At 45.7% G+C, this 12,861-nt stretch overlaps 1 pseudogene; it reads right to left on the bottom strand.

The window, feature by feature from the left end:
• Positions 1-10,829: 10,829 nt before the first annotated feature.
• LOC124551572 lies at positions 10,830-10,947 on the bottom strand (annotated as a pseudogene).
• Between the last annotated feature and the right edge of the window lie 1,914 nt (positions 10,948-12,861).

A 12,861-nucleotide genomic window follows, 5' to 3' on the forward strand; every position in this document is an offset into this window, starting at 1 on the left:
ACTTTAATTCCTCTCAGTAAGCATTATCTGTGTTAATTATTTCTTTCCGCTGCAAAGAGCGCAGGCATTGATGATAGCGGTTTGTATCGCGTTTTTGTCTGTGTTTTCCTTAGAAAAAAATCAAATGTTTGCTTGATGAAATCTAAATAGTGCACAATACGAAAGTAAAGTTTAACAAGCATTTCAAATACTTATCCTATTTGCTCTAACAATAGAAAGTCTCTATCAATTGTCTGCCGCCATCTTAACAATTGTCTCAGCGGCAAATTCAAATTAAACAACTCTGCAGACGTAAATGCCGAAGGTAATAAAAAAGTGTAAAAATAAATGTGCACCGGTGGTCCCGAACTCATTTTAATGAAAATAATTCGAATCAGATTGGTTCATTAAAATCAGTGCTCATAGCACGATCCATATAACAAACTTTTCTAGCTGACGTATGGAGCCGAAATTAATTACGCACGAGTTGCGAAGAATATTGTTTCAGGTAACGTACATCAGTGTTGTGCGGGGCTGATATTCGGTGGTTTCAATGATCATTTTGCTGAAGATAACTGTTTCCATCATAATCAATAGTTGTATAGATTCTGTTGTATGAACTGTGATTTAGTGACGCTTACACAACTTAGAGACAACACTTCAACACAACGTCAACTTGGAGTTCTTTAGCAACTTGACCAAATCTTTAGCCGGGAGAAAAATTATTTTGTGATTAGTCACTGTAATGAAATAACTTTATCAGTTTCATTTACAAATTAGTTAAATACCAAACCACTGAATAACACAGCGAACGCCACACATTCTAGCACCAAAAATTCTCAGAACTTTTCCTGATGATATCTACCGACGGTGGCTCACCCGTGTCAAGCAAACCGCTCTTTGAGAAGGGGCATACATAAGTTGATGGACTTTATAATTATAATAATAATAATGGCGCGTGACGAGGACCTCCCGTCGGGTAGATCGCTCGCCTGGTGCAAGTCTTTCGGTTTGACGCCACTTCGGCGACTTGCGCGTCGATGGCGATGAAATGATGATGAGTAGGACAACACAACACCCAGTCTCTGAGCGGTGAAAATCTCTCACCCAGCCGTGAATCGAACCCGGCCCTTAGGGTTGACAGTATGTCGCGCTGACCACTTTTTTTTTTTTTACTCATTTTGTTCGATAAAGTTCGTTGCATTTGGTCGGGGCGGACGCCACAAGATATCCGTTCAAATTGATCGTTGGTTCCTTGTCTCAGTTTTTTTATTACAGAGAGCACGCAGCCCTCTGACCGAACACGCAGAGCTACCGTGCCGGCATCCACTCAGCTACCGGGGGCGGACATGGACTTTATAGAAACAGAAATAGACACAGCGCTTGCTTCTCATACCAGCTGTGACAATAAAATGGTCACTTAAACACTCCCACAGCTGCAGTCTTTGCCGGCCAGTGTGGCCACGCGGTTAAAGGCGCTTCAGTCTGGAACCGCGCGACCGCTACGTCGCAGGTTCGAATCCTGCCTCGGGCATGGATGTGTGTGATGTGCTTAGGTTATTTAGGTTTAAGTAGTTCTAAGTTCTAGGGGACTGATGACCTCAGATGTTAAGTCCCATAGTGCTCAGAGCCATTTGAACCATTTGATTTGAAGCGCCTAGAGCCGCGATGATTGGTCAGAAGCCGTAGCACACCTACACTAGTGTTGTTACGCTGTTGGAAATGGGTCCTACTTATGTATTAGATATGTTATTAGTAACTTATGTTTAATGAAACTTTAAAATATGCAAATGTGCTAGTAGCCGTCGACGTTTTTCTAAATCAGGCTTTGACCGAGCGAGGTGGCGCAGTGGTTTAGCACACTGGACTCGTATTCGGGAGGACGACGGTTCAATCCCGAATCCGGCTGCCCTGATTTAGGTTTTACGTGATTTCCCTAAATCGCTCCAGGCAAATGCCGGGATGGTTCCTTTGCAAGGGCACGGCCGACTTCCTTCCCTAATCCGAGTGGACCGATGACCTCGCTGTCTGGTGTCTTCCCCCAACGTACCCAACCCAGCCTTAATCACGCTTTAGTTATGCAGTTTTTGTCTCAAAAATTGTGTAGAGTGAGAGCCTCTTCACTGTTGTGCTTTGAATGTCGCGCTGTTAATACGCAGTATGAAAATGGCTGAGGTAACTTCGTGTCCCGTAGTAAAACACGGTTAAAAAGTACCGAGAAATATGTTGTTCTTCATGTCTGTCATAAATTTGCAGAGACAATTGGCTTTGAAGTTTTCCGATGAACTGTATTAGATATAGTTGAAACACAAGTACACATTCGTGTATAGCGGGATCGGTAGCGTAGTTGCTACATAACTCATGCCAGTAAATTTTTTTTCTCGTTCAGTTTCAATTAGCTAAATCTCGTAATTGTAAAATTCATCACAATTTTTTATGAATAATTCACATATTCTTGTTTATAATTATGTATTGCACGCGGAACTCCTGTTTTCATTTCGAATATAAATTCTCAATTATCGATATTTCATGAAAGACTGTTGATACAGGTTGCTTAAATTAAGAAAACATAACAACATAATTTTTCAAGACAAACATGAAAAACCAAATACTCTTTATTTGGACTATGTCCATTGTTTAATGCCACAGACGTAGTATGTGTCGTAGAAACATGAAAAACAATCATTTTCACAGCATCGAGCACACCATACAAATGTTGCATTTTTACGTTTGCCACTTTACCATTACAATATGAACCCAACAGAACTAATGTGGAGCCAAGTTAAGGGATTTAACCCGAGATACAACAAGACTATTGAGCTGCCATACGTGCTGGAACTAACGCACGCAGCTTTTTCACGTTTCACTGCCGAACATTGGCGGGATATAGAACGGCACGCCATAAAGGGAGAAAATGCGGTGGATGGCTTCGTGGATTCTGTTGTTGATCGACTCGCTATCAACGTAGCAGATGACAGTTCCAGTACTGAAATGTATTTCTCGGATTCGTGTAAGGAAGGAGCTAAGAGATTACCAGACGACTGACTAATTAATAGCTTCGGTGGCTTCGGTATTCAACAGTACGGTGAAATTCCTGCAGCATGCTTTTGCATCACTCGAAACTCGCTCAGAAAAATTACTCTTAAACTCTTAAATTAAGAATTTTCATCACTCTTGTTTGTTATTAGAATACTATGTCAGATGAGAACGAGCGCATTTTATGCTTTGCGTCTGATCACCAAGGAGGCACGCGGCAATGCTAGAGTTTCTCCAAATATTATTTAATTCTCTTTAAAAATTAAAAGACATTCGAAGCTATACTGTTTCTCTGTTCGCCTCTTTTGTACGTCTGAACTGCAACTGCTCACATCATTGCAGGTTAGTTGGACCGCTGGTTGACCAGTGCTGTCCAAGTTTAATGCGCCGGTGAAACTGAAGTCCCTCACAATATCGCTCAATCTATGTCCGTATCACACAGCATAAAACGTATTTTTATGATCGTACTTGACTGTACTGGGCACAACGTGGCTTCCGCTCCCCGTGAAACGAAATCCAATGAGATTCACGCAAACGCGGATTAATATATGGCGTAATGTTTAAATCAGGTTTATTCTTATGATGAACAGAGTGTAACTGTAAAAAACCACAAGTCGATACGCGTCGAACGTACGACGTGTAAGAAAGCAGCACCGAACGACGTCACTTCTGTTAGTAAAATACACGCAAGTACACCCACCTATACGTTCTTGCAAACTGCTCAGGTGCGCATCGTAGAACCAACAGGACTACATAAACTCACTCGATGTGTGTTAGACAATGGAAGACAAGCGTCTTTCATAGCAAAGTCATTAACAGAAGATATAAAATGGCCTGCCCTGGACCAACAGCAACTTAGCGTTTGCACGTTCGAATCTATGACGTAGCCTTGTCAGTTTCGAAATTAGAGGAATGTCAACTAATTCTACGACTTACATCAAAGCGTATGAAAGTGACCACTACTTCACGCCTCGTCTGAGAATTTTACAAGATATTAAGAATGTAACACATGTGTGCACGCTCCAGTTATGTGATCATTGACAGATTCCCAAGAAGATTTGCCCATCGAGCTTTTGATTGGTAATGATCATTACTGAAAGGTTGTCATCGGTGATTTACCAATCCGTATTTCTAAATTCATTATTTTGTTTCCCACCATATTCGGTTGGATCCTCAGTAGCTGCAGATATGCTGTCTCTGCGAATTTAGCTGTTGTTAACTTTGTACTTTAGACTCAAATGTCCACAGATGACCAATTGAGACGATTCTGGGATCTAGATGCTAGTGGCATAACTGCACATCATGATGCGGTAAAGTCTAATAAAGATTCTGCCCTCCTTCAAAACATTCAGGCGTCTTTTCTCGTGCGAGATCATAGAAGAGTCGTTTGTTTTCTTAAGAAATCAAAACACTACTGTCCATTAAAATTGCTACACCACGAAGGTGACGTGCTACAGAAGCGAAATTTAACCGACAGGAAGAAGATGCTGTGATATGCAAATGATTAGTCTTTCAGAGCATTCACACAAGGTTGGCGCCGCTGGCGACACCTGCAACGTGCTGACACGAGGAAAGTTTCCAACCGATTTCTCATACACAAACAGCAGTTGACCAGCGTTGCCTGGTGAAACGTTGTTGTGATACCTCGTGTGAGCAGGAGAAATGCGTACCATCACGTTCCCGACTTTGATAAAGGTCGGATTGTAGCCTATCGCGATTGCGGTTTATCGTATCGCGACTCTGCTGCTCGCGTTGGTCGAGATCCAATGACTGTTAGCGGAGTATGGAATCGGTGGGTTCAGCAGGGTAATAAGGAACGCCGTGCTGGATCCCAACGGCCTCGTATCACTAGCAGTCGAGATGACAGGCATCTTATCCGCATGGCTGTAACGGATCGTGCAGCCACGTCTCGATCCCTGAGTCAACAGATGGGGACCTTTGCAAGACAACAACCATCTGCACTAACAGTTCGAAAACGTTTGCAGCAGCACGGACTATCAGCTCGGAGACGGTGGCTGTGGTTATCCTTGACGCTGCATCACAGACAGGAGCGCCTGCGATGGTGTACTCAACGATGAACGTGGGTGCACGAATGGCAAAACGTCATTTTTTCAGATGAATCCAGGTTCTGTTTTCAGCATCATGATGTTCGCATCCGTGTTTCGTTAATGCACATTGGAAGCGTGTATTCGTCATCGCTATACTCGCGTATCACCCGCGTGATGGTATGGGGTGCCATTGGTTACACGTCTCGGTCACCTCTTGTTCGCATTGCCGGCACTTTGAACAGTGGACGTTACATCTCAGATGTGTTACGACCCGTGGCTGTACCCTTCATTCGATCTCTGCGAAACCGTACATTTCAGCACGATAATGCACGACCGCATGTTGCAGGTTCTGTACGGGCCTTTCTGGATACAGAAAATGTTCGACTGCTGCCCTGGCCAGCACATTCTCCAGGTCTACCACCAATTGACAACGTCTGGTCAATGGTGGCCGAGCAACTGGCTCGTCACAATACGCCAGTCACTACTCTTGATGAACTATGGTATCGTGTTGAAGCTGCATGGGCAGCTGTACCTGTACACGCCTTCCAAGCTCTGTTTGACTCAATGCCCAGGCGTATCAAGGCCGTTATTACGGCCAATGGCGGTTGTTCTGAGTACCGATTTCTCAGGATGTATGCACCCAAATAGCGTGAAAATGTAATCACATGTCAGTTCTAGTATAATATATTTGTCCAATGAATATCGGTTTATCATCTGCATTTCTTCTTGGTGTAGCAATTGTAATGGCCAGTAGTGTACCATTTTACATTCTGCTAACTGCTCGAATGCAGAAAGATTTCGAAGTTTACATAGAAGACTTCTTGATTCCCTAAAGGACAAAAAATGGTTCAAATGACTCTGAGCACTATGGGACTTAACATCTGTGGTCATCAGTTCCCTAGAAGTTAGAACTAGTTAAACCTAACCAACCTAAGGACATCACACACATCCATGCCCGAGGCAGGATTCGAACCTGCGACCGTAGCGGTCACGCGGTTCCAGAATGAAGCGCCTAGAACGGCACGGCTACAACGGCCGGCTTAAAGAATCATATAGAGCTCGACCGGTTATCCGTGCTGTCTGTCTAACGCACTGCTTCGAGAGCGGGAAGGCGTGCCGGCCCTTGGCACGAATCCGCCCGGCGGATGAGTGTCGAGGTCCGGTGTGCCGGCCAGTCTGTGGATGGTTTTTAAGGCGGTTTTCCATCTGCCTCGGCGAATGCTGGCTGATTCTCCTTATTTCGCCTGAGTTACAAGTCGCCGATTGCTGCGCAAACACAGTCTCCACGTACGCGTACACCACCATTACGACATTGGAGTTACACTCGCCTGGTGTGAGACGTTGCCGGGGGCGTCCACAGGGAAACAAACCGCACGACAACCCTGGGTTTGGTGTGGGGCGGCGTTGGGGTGAGTGGACTGCTGTAGGCTGTTGCGAGGGCTACAGCTGGGACGAAGCTTCTCCTTCGTTTCTAGGTCCCCAATTCAAAACAAATACAATACCACGTAAAACTCGCTACTCCTGAAGACTCAAGTAACACCATATTTTACCTTCCACGTCGTGCATATAGGAAGGAGAAACTTGGTACAATAATGTGAAGGATCGTTTTTGATGCGTCTTCTGACGAGATCAACGTACCCTCTCTCAACAACACTTTGGAGGCGGGACCAAATCTTCCCCCAGAAGTACTTGTTGTTCTGATATGGCTCCGAATACACCGCTTGGCTGTTATTAGCAATATTACGCAAAGAATTCCGCAACTTATCTTGCACGAAGATGACAGGGACTTGACAAGATTTCTATGGGATCAAGTTTTTCAAGATAGTCACGGATACTACCATATGACGCACGAAGTAACAACTTAATGTCTCACTTGACTTAAAATTCAGCTTGACATGTAGTCCACTCCAGCTTTCAGCAACGCTGAAAGAACGCGGTTAAGAGACCGCATTTCCAGTCACCGCGCAGGCACTAGCCAACAATGTTTTCAAGGAGGACTTCGCGTTTGGTGCAGATGGCGACACAGAAGCTGTCGCTGTGTATTACGAACTAAAGGCCCTTATGAAACTATTGAACTTTCAGTTAACGAAATAGGCCACTACTTCAGTCTTCAGGAGTAGCGAGTTCAATATAATATTGTATTTGTATTGAATTGGGGACGTAGAAACGAAGGAGATGCTTCTACTCAAGTTTTAAGTGCAAACTGGAACATAGCAACGGACAACTTGTACATTAACACGGATGATGTCACAGAAAAATTATCTGATGAACTTACTACCAAAAGGAAACTATTACAGACTGTAGCTAAATTTTACGATCCACTAGGATTATTCTGACCTGTATCAATCGTGAAAAAATGGAAATGAGGTTCTATGCTTCTTTACAGAGCGTAGGGAAACGATGCGGGAGACCCGCACCGCCTTACTAGGCAAGGTCCTAATGGAGGTGGTTTGCCGTTGCCTTCCTCCGACCGTAATGGGAATGAATGATGATGACGACACAACAACACCCAGTCATCTCGAGACAGGAAACATTCCTGACCCCGCCGGGAATCGGGACCCTGTGCTCGGGAAGCGAGAACGCTACCGCGAGACCACGAGGGGCGGACTGTCAATCGTGGCAAAACTTTATTCCAAGGAACCTGGTTTAGGGGAACTGACTGGAGTGAATTGCTACCCAACACTCTGGCAACACAGCGGAATACTTTTGGGAGTCTAATTTACCTCCACTGTCTTGCAGTAGTATCCAATGCTGGATATCAGCTACAAATACCGCGACGTTCAGTTTCACCTATTTTGTGATGCCTCGAACGCGCGTATGGCGCAGCTCTGTCCATCCGCCATGTTTAACACGCCAACACAGTGATATACTTGGCCTGTAGCAAGAAAAGACTGAGCACTCTTAAATCTTTAATTATTAATCACAAAGCGTGGGTTTACCACATTTAAGTTCTCATTACAATATAAAACATAAATACATGAATTCACAACACAGCATGGCTTCAAAATTTCTACCTGGACAACCTATGGTCCTAAGGCTTTCGTATTACATTCCAGCCCAGTCACATTAATAACTTATGAACATGGTTGGTAAAATACAAACGTTTGCACTATAATAAATTTTAATAATTCACAGTTACTCAAAAAACAACATCAGAAGTTCGATACGGAGCATGTGAGCCTGTTTACACAGTCTTTCGGACCAAAATAGGCGCGAGGGCCACCACAACAGAAGTGCGCCAGTTGCTTTTAGGACGGGTGCTCCCATTAGCTTACTCACTGAGCAGATACTTAAGCGACAGGTAAGATACTTCATGCAAATAGAAGGCATTTCTAAAGTTTTTTTTCTTTCCTCCCTTTTAACAAGGGGGTTTTAGTAAGGTGGAAATTACACTTTGAGGAGACGCAATAGCAATCTAGCGGGCACGCCTTCACGAGGACGCTATGCCACTACACACGTACTAAACTAGCCGCGTATCCGCTGTTCAAGCCAAACATTAACAACACAGTTCCATATTCCTGACACCCAAATAGTCGGGATCAAAACAAAACCAAAAATCCCAAGAGCGTAAGATCCAGCATAGCTTCAGAACAGATCTTACTTCATGCGGTTGCCTTCACAAATACAGGTATCGAAATGAAAACAAGAACGTGTAACAATATTCCCTGATCAGCACAATGTTCTTCTTTAGGTCCCGGTAGCGCTAGACAACGCTGACATGCCAATGTGAACAAACCTCTAAGGCAACACCCTCCAACTGACAAGCCGAAACCAATGTGACCCCTTATCAGCTCCGTGATGGGACTCGAACCCCCAACTACTGTCAGTGCAACTCAATTAGAATAAATACAGCGCAAACAGTATGGCGGACACATACCCAGGGATTAACAGAACACTAGACTGAACTAGAATTAACCTTAATAATACAGCACTAGATCTTGCGAGACAAGGAACTAACTCCCCACCCGAAATTCTGCAACCACAGGGCGGGAGGATGAACTACCAAAACATAGAAGTGCAAACGTACTCAAATAACCACCAAAATGCACCACTACACCGGTTAGCAACGATGCGTGGAGGAATCTGCACTGTCAGAATTGCACCAATGAAGAGAACAGAGGATTGCCACGGCGATGGCCACAAAGCGGAAAAGACGACTGGATGAACTCAGTCCCAAAGGACGATCAGCTTGAAACATTCACACTTAACGTCTTTTCTCCTTTGCTTCGGCCGGCCGGTGTGGCCGTGCGGTTCTAGGCGTTGCACTCCGGAACCGCGTGACCGCTACGGTCGCAGGTTCGAATCCTGCCTCGGGCATGGATGTGTGTGATGTCCTTAGGTTAGTTAGGTTTAACTAGTTCTAAGTTCTAGGGGACTCATGACCTCAGAAGTTAAGACCCGTAGTGCTCAGAGCCATTTGAACCATTTTTTTTTCCTTTCCCTCGGCGCACTTCGTCGTTTGTCCGGGACTGCTGTGCACAATTCTCAGCCGTCCCCAGTCGTCCCGGCAGACACCGACCCAGCCGAACTGCTCACGGACTCAAACCCTCGCCGAACGGCGGCTCCACCGCCCCATGGTGGTTACTGTCTGTCTGCCTTCGTCGACGCAGGCGACGATTAGACTGCCATCTGCGTCCCGCGGACAACCAGTGAAGAGTGGACAGAGGGGCCTCAACCAGGCCGGCGTTCCTCCACGGGTAGAAGTGCGGGTTCGATAACAACACCCGTACGTGGAAGGCAGGATGTCGACGCCACCAGAGCAGACGCGAAGGCCACTGCGCGACAACCTCCTCCAGCGTGACCGCGCTCGCCTGTAGATAGCACAGGCCAAAGAGTCGGCTGCAGTAAACACGTGAGTCGGTCGTGTTACCAACCTACGGTTTCTAAGTACACCAAAGACAGAACTCGCAATAAGTAGTGGGTACACTACGGGCGGGAGTTCAAACGGAAGAGCTTCATAAAAGACCAACCCCGAAGAACCGCGGAAAAACGAAATAGAAGCGAAGCAATAAAAGACAGCCCGATTGCGCCCAAACGCTGTCGATTACCAAAGCTGTTGGCTCCACACGACTGTCAGGGAACGAGCCGTGGAAAGATGGAAGTACACACAGCTCAGAAAAGACTTGCACCTGTTAAAAGGATAACACTATCAGGTCTCGAACTTATAGGTGCACTTTTTTTTTTTCTAATGTAATGCTGTGGAGGGACGCTGCAGTGACATTACGCTGGATACGCAGTGGTGCGAGTCGATGGAAGTCTTTTATCTGTAGCAGAGTGGCGCAAAAGTCCCCTAGTCAGTGGAGGACGTTTCCTGGAAATGATAACCCAGCGGCTCACCTAACACGGGGACTTCTTGCCAATAAAATTCAATCTGCGCGTGTTTGGGGGGAAGGACCGCCATGCCTTGCACACCCAGAAGAATGTCGGCCATCTGGTACTCTAAGTACGTGCCGTGACCTCCCGGAAGAAAGAAAGAACGTGAAACACGTGACAGCAGTTGCTATACCCCCCAGTATTAGAGACATTTCCAAATTCAGTTCCTAAAAACTAAAACTAAACTCCTCCCCAACAGGCCATGAAGGCCCAACGGTACCGACCGGCCGCCGTGTCACCCTCAGCCCATAGGTGTCACTGGATGCGGATATGGAGGGCCCTGTGGTCAGCACACCGCTCTCCCGGCCGTATGCCAGTTTCCGAGACCGGAGCCTCTACTTCTCAGTCGAGTAGCTCCTCAGTTTGCCTCACAAAGGCTGAGTGCACCCGCCTTGCCAACAGCGCTCGGCAGACCGGATGGTCACCCATCCAAGTACTAGCCCAGCCCGACAGTGCTTAACTTCGGTGATCTGACGGGAACCGGTGTCACCGCTGCGGCAAGGCCGTTGGCCAAATTCAGTTCCTACTGGGGATTAATTCGCACAACCGGCTGTGTCGTTCGATTCATATGTAAAACTCGCCACAAAGATAAACTTACTGGACAGCAATCGAGCTCGCAGATGCACGCACTTTACCGGATCAAAACAGCCCAACATCAGTGCTTCACGCGGGAATTCCACGCAATCCGGAGCGGTAAACCGATTCTGCAAGGCTCTAAAATTGGACGCTTTCATTCATTCTCTGAAGACGGACTCATCTGGGAGGCAGACTACAGTTTGCAGACTCCATCAGTGAGGAACGATATCCATTACTTATAGATGGTTCACATCGCTTCACGAGACTCCTGATATTTCAAACACATATTGATCTTAGTCATCTTGGTGTCCGAATTGTGTTGTCCAAACTTCGGCGAGAATTTTGGGTACTTAAAGGCCATCAAACCATTAAAAAAATACTGCATACATATTTTCCACGCAAGATCATGAAGACTTCGAGAGGACAACAAATTGCAGTTTCCCCAGCCACAGATCGAATGAGGCCAACTAAGCCTTTACTATCACCGGCGTAAGTTTGCTGTCCCTCTTTACATCAAGACAGGCATGACCATGGAAAAGACCTTTATAACACTCTTCATTTGCGCAACGACACGTGCAGTACATTTGGAGCTCTGCTCCAGTACGATTTTTAATGGCCTTACTGAGATTTGCTAGTAGACGTGGATTGCTGCACACCATCTACACCGACAATGTAAACCCTTTCACGCCGCTAACAAAGAATTATCGGAACTATGGAGCTCACTAACAACCTGAGAGACTCACAGCTTCGTCGCCAAAAACGGAATCACTTGGAAGATGATTGCACCACGGGCGTCTTGGTGGGGAGGATGATGGTAGAGGATGGTGGTCACTGTCAAGCGATGCTTATGGAAAGTGTTGGGACGATCAAGTCTAACTGCAGACCAACTCTGGACCACCTTGTTCAAGATCGAAGCTGCAGTGAACTCAAGGCCAATCTCTCCATGAGACGATGCAGAACGTCTGACACCAACACGGTTTCTGGTTGTTGAAGGCCTGCTAAATGTGCCCACTGGGAAAGATGGACCAAGGAGTATCTCATGGAGCTCAGGTGCTTCCACGAAGTTAGAGGCGCATCTGAAAGGTATATTGACTTCCAACCTGGTGATCTGGCTTTGATTCAAGAAGATGGTGACCAAGACGCTTGTGGAAGAAAGGTAAAATAGAAAGATGTGTACAGGGAAGAGACAATAAAATAAGGACGATAATAATGTGCACACTAGAAGGACAGCAGGTAGCATGACCAGTTCAGGTGGTCACCCCCCTGGAGGTTGACCAGGGTAGGGAGTAATTGAAATGGTCCGGACATTTACATCTGATTAATGATACTCTTTGTAAGACATAACATGTTGTAAACTCTTTGTTATATGTATATTCTATGGCTGTTAAATAAAGTGTGGTGCTAGACTGCAAATCATTGCTTATTACTGTGATTCATAACACTTAATAATTTACCACATAATTCAATTGGTTTCTTGCCAACGGAACTAATTTTTCACAAGTCTGAAATTGAAGAAGAGATCAGACAAGCATTGGTAAATCTCAGTGAAAAAGCCACAACTAGGAAGGAAGTGTACACTGAAAGGTTAGGAAGTGTGTGCACCTCCCACATAGGTCGGGAACTACTCTTGCACAAACACCCTATATTAAGCAAGCAGCCGGCCGAAGTGGCCGTGCGGTTAAAGGCGCTGCAGTCTGGAACCGCAGGACCGCTACGGTCGCAGGTTCGAATCCTGCCTCGGGCATGGATGTTTGTGATGTCCTTAGGTTAGTTAGGTTTAACTAGTTCTAAGTTCTAGGGGACTAATGACCTCAGCAGTTGAGTCCCATAGTGCTCAGAGCCATTTGAA

The sequence above is a fragment of the Schistocerca americana genome, chromosome 9, assembly GCF_021461395.2.
Source record: "Schistocerca americana isolate TAMUIC-IGC-003095 chromosome 9, iqSchAmer2.1, whole genome shotgun sequence".
NCBI classification, from domain to species: domain Eukaryota; kingdom Metazoa; phylum Arthropoda; class Insecta; order Orthoptera; family Acrididae; genus Schistocerca; species Schistocerca americana.